Raw genomic sequence first — 9830 nt, 5'->3', positions numbered from 1 at the left:
ATATCTACAAACACATTGATATATGTTCATCCATGCAGACGCAAACATACTGAACACTCCTACCTATAACTATGGAAGAAATGTTCCCTACATACACAAATGTGTGTACGTATGAATTTGTGTGTTTGTATGCATTATATATATATATATATATATATATATTATATATATATATATATATATATGTACAAGTATATATACAAGTATATATATATATATGCATATATATATATGTACCTATATATATATATATATATATATATATATATAGGTATGTATATGTATTTATATATGTACATACATATGTTTATATGTATATATATATATATTTAGTTATGTACTTTTATTTATATACACACATATGTATATGTTTATATATATATATATATGATGTTTATGATTAAGTTTAGTGGGATATTTATAAATATACATCTGTGTTTGTATTTGTTCGTGTGTATATCTCTAAATGCGCATTCCTGTGTGTGTTTTGGTTGAATGTTTGCGCAGGTTTGCGTATGTAATGCATAACAGGGTTTGACTGTTTATGGATTTCAGCATTTAGGAGATACAAACAATTATGCGTAGGAAATCAAAGCAAATGATAACTTATATATTTTATCCAAATACTTAATTCTGGGAGTTTATTGCTTCCATGGATGAAACTGATATATGAATCTATCATATAGCAGCCTTATTAATCTGTTGCGCATGATGTGCTTGGATTAAATTACGAACGATAATGTATTTCTCTCATGAATCGAGCAACAATTGAAAATAAAACAAATTTAATCTGTATCCATTTTGTTCCTGTAAAAGAGAATGGTTAACATCACATAGTCTCTTTAGATTATGTACTATTATGTTTTGCGGAACACTTCAGCAGTACAAACTTTCTGAATCTAAGCAGTTTCACTCGTTCAATTTCAAGGATTGATATCCAGGTTCTGTCTAAAAGCGAAATTTCCACCTTTCTTTCCAATACTTTGAAATATTGTACATTGTGTTTGGCTTGATGGCATCATATAATGTACCTGTTCCTTGTCTAAGGAATGCAACCATTATAGGTGTGTTTCCTTCCATGCTTTTATCAAAATTTTAAATTTAAACACTAATAAAAGATTTGCACGAAAATGTGCTGTTGCCTCATTTTCTGATCTGATCTTCACACCATTTCCTTCTCACAGCTGTTGATCTGCAAATTCTTAGTTCTAGCAAAGTTAACGGAACAGAAATGTTACATTTATCACCTATAAATACTGTCACTCGAACTAATGTATACTAAACTATTCCACAGCTGTTTGTTTGTTTATTGATCGACTTATATTTCTATCTGTTTATCTTTCTGTCTATTTATGTTTCTAACCTTTTCTGTCTCTTTTTTTCATATATATTGCCCATTTGTTCACTCTTGATGCATAAACGAAGTTTGTAAGAATCCCTAAAAAGGGTAATGCTTTCATCGTTAACTGACTTCCTGCTACTATCCATTCACCTCCGCCTATCTCTTAAATAGATCTATGTGTGTATATATACAAACTCCAAAACGCATATCCTCTCCCTGAGCGCACCACTCACTAACGACTTGACAAACCTTGTGGGTCAGGCCTTTCCTACTTGAAATAAACCGTTAAATCATAACCAGACTATTGTGTACAATATTGAATGTGGTGAAGTAAATTAATATAGTAACAGAGATATAACTCAACTATTATCAATTGTCGTTGAGATCAAATTCCAAGTTTCACTATATGATTTAAATAATTAGATTCTCTTCCACTCTCCCAAAACTGAAACGCAGATTATATAGCATATCATCTTGTATATATATGATTACCTCGATACCGAAAGACTGTTTGATTTTTAAGTGCTTCTTACATAATAAATATCCACAGAGTAATTAACTATTATCTAGGGAATTGTTTTGACATAAACAGCAATTGGAAGCGATTCAATGCTCTTTGAAGTGTAAAACAAAACCAGATGTGTTTACTCTAGCCGAATGTTTCACTGCACTAGTTCAACAACGAGGTGTGATTCAAAGCTTGAAAACCCTACTCCCTGGAAGAAGGAAGAAGATAAAAAGCAATTTACACAAAGAAGGTACTAGCTGAACCACCCCTTAAGTACCACCTGTTGACGCTAAACGTTCACTTGGCTCCCAAATGCGTTAGAAAGGTACTGCTATAACTTGTGATTGACGTTTAACTCTAAATGAACGAAATTCAAATGTCACATGACTACTTGGCTGTTTAAGATCAGGGACGAGAATATATTTCAGGTGAAACAAAGGAAGGCAAAGGTAAAACATTTCAAATCACCGAATACCAAAACAGAAGTATAGTAGTGCAACAATACTGATGGTGGAACACCACCATGGTTACGAACTCAGTGGTCAAAACAATGTAAACAGAACGTTACTTAATTTGCTTTTCTTGTGCTCTCATCCCCACGCATGTTTTATATGCGTGCTTTGGATACTACCTCTTTTTAAGTACTTTATATCATTAGAACACATACAACGATAATGAAATTAAGTAGGAGTGTCATGAGATAGAACTACAATGGCAAATGAAAAGTAACAGAAATAACAAATTATAAATAATTTCCAAAGAAACATTAAGAAATATTGATGGCAGGATATATGTGATTTCACGTTCACAGATACATTCCCTTCGGCTACATGCACTTTTTTCAGTGGAGAAGTAATTTCCAACTGTTCACAAACTTGTAAAATACTATCATTTATTTTTAGCCTGCTAATAAGGTATTTGTTAGATATTCATGGCCCTGGCAATGCTTTTGTCTGAAACGAAACAATTTAGTAAAACTCTATACACATAACAACTTGTTCAACAATTGTTTAAATAGCCTGGTCGTTTCATGTGCTAGGAAAAGGAATTGTAACAAATACTTATGTTTATGATAGTATCTGTATTTTTATCAGCCACGAACAGGGTTTTTATATGCTTAACAAAAGCTAAAACATTTAAGTAATAAAAAACTAGAAGCATTGCTTTTAATTAATGTCCAAGTGTATTGATGTAAATAGAACTAGTGTATAAAAATCTACCTTAAATTGATATATGTTATGCGCCAAGGGAATGACATAGTTATAAAGTGAAAACACTAAATTATAGGAAATTTATTGATATAAAGACAAAAATAGGCAACAGGCTGTTTTACTCATTAAGTTGGAAATGTTCTCACAACCCCATTTTATCATTCTTTATAGAATGTCAGTCGCATTACATGAAGAATAATGAGCAATAAATTTTGAAATTTCAATTGATTTTCCTTGTTGGTAATTCTGATAATTACTCAAGACATTAAATTCATTAGTTCCAGCCATAGATTTGTGCCCCTGTTTAGTACTAATCAAATAATATATCATCTGATAATTAATTTATAATATTCTAAAATTCCAGTCGAATAACATGTATCCTTGAAAAGTTTTTGCCAATCTATGCATTCTCGTTCTCACTAATAAAACATCTAAGATTATTTCTAACGTAGTGATTGTATGAAACCAAACAAATATTCTGCTTGTTTTGTTATTTCCAATTATTGTACCTTCGACACTCTGTCATTCTCTTTTTTTTTTCTCTCGTTATACTAATGTGCTTTTCACGAAAGGAAGAGGAATTTATTGAGGTCTTGTTGAATTTTTCTTTGTTCCTTCAAATTGCTTAAGTGAACTTCATATTACTTCCAGTTGTTTTATATACATCGTCCTAAGACTATTTTCTCGCCACGTAATTCCGGTTTTCTCTTTCATCGAAAATAAGCAAAAGAAAATCTTTTTGCACAAAATAGATTAATCGCAATTAATTGAACAATAAATGTTCTCTTTTTGTGAAATTTCAGTATCTGTCTGATCAATAAACCTACTTCTGTATGTTAGCCGACAATAGAGTCTTCTTTATGAAGTCCTCAATAAATCGGTTTCGTTTCATATCAAATTTTGCTTTGGCAGACTGATGATAAAATTGATCAAATATAGTGGTAGCACCAGCGTGGTGCTCTTATAAATTGGAACAATTTCGTACTTATCCATAATAAGTATATTTAGGTAAGTGTCTGATCCAGTGAGACGTAAATATTTTACTTCGAGATACAGTACTGTGACAACAACGAATAATGAGCTGTGGATGTTTCACAATAAATGAAAAACATTCATATCGTGTTTCATCGGGAATTTGGAGCTATTGCTTTCTAATTTTAGCACAAGGCCAGCAACCTCGGAGTTAGTAGAGTCTCATGTGAAGTCTTTAATGTTCTCACATGATCAAGAATACTTAAACCTTAACTTTTAGTCCTCATTTCTTAAATCTTAGCTTTTAGTCACGATTTTTCTTTCCCTCTTTTCAGCATGTTCAGTTATTAGAGGATTTGAACATATGGGAATATGCTTTCTGTTGGTACGTGACGTTTGACACAACTGATTTGGTGTGATCTATTTGGCGTCGCTGATTAATTTGAGGTCAAACATTTTGAAGTTTCTATCGTTTTAAAATCTCACTTGATCTCTCACCCCCTATTTTTCATTCTTTCTTTTTCTTTGTCTCGCATTCTCTCTCTCTATGAATATATGTGTTTATATATATATAAGTCATAACTCTATAACTTTTCTTTTCCTCACTCTCTCCCACTGTTTTTCTATCTATATACATACATTTCTGCGTATGTGCGAGTATCTGTGTGTTTCCCTCCAGTGCCAAAATGTGCTATTGCCAAAACGTATTCCATGTATCCAATAACGTATCCAAAACCTAGCCAAATAACGACACCCAATCATATCATTCCGATATTCTGTAATCCCATGTTAAGTTGATTATTTTCTCTTCGCAACCACCTCTCACTTCAAACGTCTGTCCTTTTTTGTGTGTTAACTTCCTTCAAGACAGAATATATGCCTTTATTTTTATTTTATACAAGTTTATTCTGTTTATTTGTTTCAGTCCTTTGAATGTGTCCATGCTGGAGCACCGCCTTTTAGGCGAGCAAATCGACCCCAGGACTAATTCTTTGTAAGCCTAATACTTATTCTATCGGTCACCTTAGCCGAACCGCGTCGAACAGCGTTGGTTGTCAAGCGACGCCGGGGGGACAAACACAGACACACAAACACATAAACACACACACACACACACACACACACACATATATATATATATATATATACATATACATATACGCATACACGACGGGCCTCCTTCAGTTTCCGTCCACCAAATCCACTCACAAGGCTTTGGTCGGCCCGAGGCTATTGTAGAAGATACTTGCCCAAGGTGCCACGCAGTAGGACTGAACCCGGAACCATGTGGTTCGCAAGCAAGCTACTTACCACAGAGCCACTCCTACGCCTATATTAAACTATTTCTATTAATTTTCCGTTCTTCTTTACATGACATTTTCGGAACAGTACTGAGAATATTTTACAGTTTTCGAGTTGCAAACGCACCCTGCCTACATGTTTTCATGGCACATATCTTTTTGGCTGTCTATTCTAAATGCAATCATTCTCTCTATTGTTCTGGTGCCTAATCATGCTAATTCATTTAGTGTGTCCAATTGAGAATATTAGCTTATTAATGGGACAGCTAGAGCATTGTTGCTTATTACTGTATTGTTTTCACATAGCTATGTTTTAAGTATTAATCAAATACGTCTATGATATTCCTTCGTAGCCTTTTCATTAATTTGTGTGTCTGTTGTACATTGCCAGGTTCATTGATTCCCACTCATTTCTACCTTTTTATATGGTTTAATTCTCTTATCTGTGTTTCTTTATCTAGAATGTTATTAGTGTGCTTAATTAATTTTCCTCTCTTCAATTTTGAATTGACCACTTTTCTAAGCCGAATCTCAATCTTAACAATTCGTCTTGTGAATCCGGTTAATGCCTCTGTGTTTCCAGCAGTTGACGGACAAAACGCATTACAGTCTTCTGCGCATTTATATTCTGAATTCACATCCCACCCAGGTCAGCTTTGCTTTTAATCCATTTGGAATTGATAAAATAAAGTATCTGCCAATTATTAAGGATCTCTCTTCTTTTGTATTTTTGATAATTTTTTACACAAAACTCCCGGATGCAATTTCATGTTCCTGCAGTGCATACAGAAGTTAAATTCTATTATTATTATTATTATTATTATTATTATTATTATTATTATCATTATCATTATTATTATTATTATTATTATTATTATTATTAGTAGTAGTAGTAGTAGTAGTAGTAGTAGTAGTAGTAGTAGTGTAGTAGTAGTAGTAGTAGTAGTATCATTATTATTATTATTATTATCATTATTATTGTTATTGTTGTTGTTGTTTATTTATTTTCTATCTTCGTGTTTATTACAATCACTCGCCGAGACACATTGTCCTAGGGTAAGAGAAAAATAAGAGATGTAACATTATGACTGAAAGCTTGGGGTGTGGAAGTGGCATGGGCAGTAGGGAAATATCCTTATGTAATACAACACGCATTTAAATTGATTGGGTTTCTGAAGGATATGGGCAGTACTTGTCAGCACAGTCTTTATTACCATTATTATTATTATTATTATTATTATTATTATTATTATATTATTATTATATTATTGAATATGACAGCAGTGCGTGCCATCAAAATGACACTGGTGTAAAATATACGAAGCCCAGTATTCCCATCATGACTACCCGTACGGTAAGAGTACGCTAGGCACATGCACGGCAACCATATGTGCGCCACATGATGATCTCATATCAGGGTAAACAGCGCAAGATCTGGCAGCTGCAGTCCAGTTAGAATTTTCTACAGATTGTGTATACCATCCTGCTCAAAGTGTCCCTGAATAAGGATTGTTTAAAGATGTTGAACGAAACACCCATGTTTCCAAAGGTGAATTATTTAAACCTCAACACAGAATTGCTCTCAACATATGGCCATGGCGCTCCCCTACATTTTCTGCTCGTGATCAGAGATGCACATATCGTCAACCACCGAGGGACATGTTCACTGGTTAAGGACAAATAACTGTCAAGCAAATCTGTGGCAGCGATTAGTATATTTGCTGCAGCCCATCTTTTATACCAAGACAAAATGATATACATGATAACACTACCAATGAGTTAAGATAATTTATAATTATAATTGTTGTTGTTGTTGTTGTTATTAACATCATTATTTTTATTATTATTATTATTATTATTGAGTGAGAGAGAAATCAGCGCATACCATCAAGTTGACCCTGGGGTACAAATATACAAAGCCCAATATATCCATCATGAGAACCCATCTGATAAGAGTATACCAATCATATACATTACCACTATATGTGCATGGCGTGGTGATTTCATATGGAGATAAACAGCTCATGACATTCCAGGTGGAGCCCAGTAGTAAAATTGTTTCGGGTCGAAGAGCCCGTTCCGCCCAAAAGGTCATTGGATTAGGTATGTTTAAGAATGATGAACGTAACACCCATGTTTCCAGAGGTGCATTATTCAAACCCCCAAGAATTCCTTTCAACATATGGCTATGATGCTCCCACACTATTTCTGCTCGTGATCAGATAGGCACTAATCGTCAGCAACTAAGGGACATGCTCAACTGATTAATGTCAAGCAACTGACAAGCAAATCTGTGGTATTGAGCAGAATATTTGATGTAGCCCATCTTTTATACTAAGACAAAACATCTACATGATAACACCTCTAGCCAGTTAAAATCAAAAGCCGTGAGAGCCACTAACAGGTACTGCATCATGGTATTTATTATTATTATTATTGTTGTTGTTGTTGTTTTTGTTATTGCTGTTGTTGTTGTCATCATCATCATCATTATTTTTACGTTATTATATTACTACTTAATATTTGGTAGATTGAAGTAAATTTCTACTGCATAGCCTCCTACACATCTATTTTGCTGGGTTGTGTGCAGCATTGTGTCTTCTTTCCTGCTGTTGGGAATGTACGAACACTTCCCGGAACAGCATTCTGTTAGTTTTTATTCCTTGAGGTGTGGTGCTGTCTTTTGTTGTGTTTCTGCTTGTATTGTGTGTTGAATAATTCTTTGATTTTCTAGATTGCTGGTGAGAGTTTTATTTCACTGGGTAAATGTTGTATAGAGTGTCTTGTATTTCTGAGTTGTTTTGCTTAGGTTGTAGTATTGGATTGATAGTGTCTTGCGTATGATATGCGCCGTTCTTTGCAGGGTTATTTTTTGGACAGTGTTTAGTGTTGAGTATCCAGGTATACCGTCTACATTTTTGTTCATATGATCTTTTATCATGCCCAATGCTCGAGTTATTATTGGTATTGTTTTTATCTTCCTGCCTCACATTTTGAATATTTCAATTTCGTAGTCTTTGTACTTCGACAATTTTTCCATTTCCTTTTTGACAATATTTTGATCAAAAACGACTGCAATGTCTATCAGTAAGCTGATGTTTTTATTCCCCAATACTTGAATATTATCTCCGGCCGATTAGCTTCTATCTCTTTGTCGGTTTGAACCGGCATAACCCAGATTATTGTGACCTGCTTGTTGTCTTTTACTTTGCCTGGCTAAATATACCACCTGCTGCTAGTTTTGATGCTGTAATGCTGGCATGTTGTCTAGTGGATATAACTGCTTACTTTGTCCAGTCTGTATACACATTCAGACTTGGCAAGGCCTGAGCAGCCTGAGATGCTGTGGCTAATTGTTTGATTGTGATGGTTGTACATTCTGCTTTTGGTGCCGAGGCCTGTTTCCATTATTTTGTTTTCATAATTAGTTTCATAATTATTGGTCTTGTGCAGTGGGAATCAGTCCTTCCGTTTCGGTTTTTAGTCCAGAGCTTTTGAGCCATTGTTACATTTTACTTAGGCTCAATTCCCCTATGTCAATCCTTAAATGTTACTGGCTATCAACTGATTTTGCTCTCAATTTTTACTTTAGTATTTTTTGTGATTCAGTTTTGAAGTGTTTTGTCTCTCTACCTTATTTGTGTGAAGAGATTCCATTATCCATGAGTTTGGAATACTGTCGAATGCTTTCTAGTAATCTATCCAAGTCATGTTCAGGTTTGTCTATCTCCTTTTACAGTCCTTTATAATTGCTCGGTTTAACATAAATTGCTCCTTCCCTTCATACATCCCTCTCCGGCACCCTTTTTATACTTCTGGTAAAACATTGTTATTTTCCAGGTATTCTATAAGCCGGTTATAGACGACTGATAATAGGGTTCCATAAGATGTTGATAGGCATGTTATTGGTCTCTAATTTTGTGGGTGTTCGGTATCTCTATTTTTGGTAATTAAGGTGGTGTGCCCTTCCAGCATCTAGTTTGGTATTGATTCTGGCTCACTTATCAATAAATTGAACGCTGCCGCTAAGTGGTTACTGGTGAGGTGTTTCCACCAAAAGTTGGGGACCTTGTCTATCCTTGTAGTTTTCCATTTGCTGGTACGCCTCAATGTGTCCATGTTCTCTGAGCATTTTTGTTGTGTCATTTTGGTTTGCTCCATATCGCTTCCCAGTATGACTTCATTGGTGATAAGAATTATTATTATTATTATTATTATTATTATTATTATTATTATTATTATTATTATCATTATTATTTTATTATCTACTGTTAATCTGCATGTTTGTTACAATCACTAGCCTAGACACACCCAGAGACCAAGGTGAGTGAAGAATAAGAGAATTTTCAGTACGACTGAAAGTTTGGGAAGGGAATGTGGCAGGGGCAGTAGCGAAATATCTTCATGTAATACAACGAATACATTTAAATTGATATGGATATTTTAAGGATGTAGGCAGTACTTGTCAGCACAATCTTTTGGATTTCTCTTAGACA

The 9830-nt window shown here is 34.2% G+C and overlaps 1 long non-coding RNA gene across 1 annotated transcript in view; it reads right to left on the bottom strand.

The window, feature by feature from the left end:
• Positions 1-9088, bottom strand: part of LOC118764117 — a 10336-nt gene extending 1248 nt beyond the window's left edge. Inside the window, exons 1-2 of the long non-coding RNA XR_004999908.1 lie at positions 8968-9088; positions 7900-7901 (exon numbers count right to left, since the gene is read on the bottom strand). This is a non-coding gene — a long non-coding RNA (uncharacterized LOC118764117). The remainder of the gene's footprint in view (positions 1-7899; positions 7902-8967) is intronic.
• Positions 9089-9830: the final 742 nt, after the last annotated feature.

The sequence above is a fragment of the Octopus sinensis genome, linkage group LG7 (assembly GCF_006345805.1).
Source record: "Octopus sinensis linkage group LG7, ASM634580v1, whole genome shotgun sequence".
In the NCBI taxonomy this organism is placed as follows: domain Eukaryota; kingdom Metazoa; phylum Mollusca; class Cephalopoda; order Octopoda; family Octopodidae; genus Octopus; species Octopus sinensis.
Note: the sequence above shows the minus strand (reverse complement) of the source record. Positions and strands in the feature narration are given on the sequence as shown.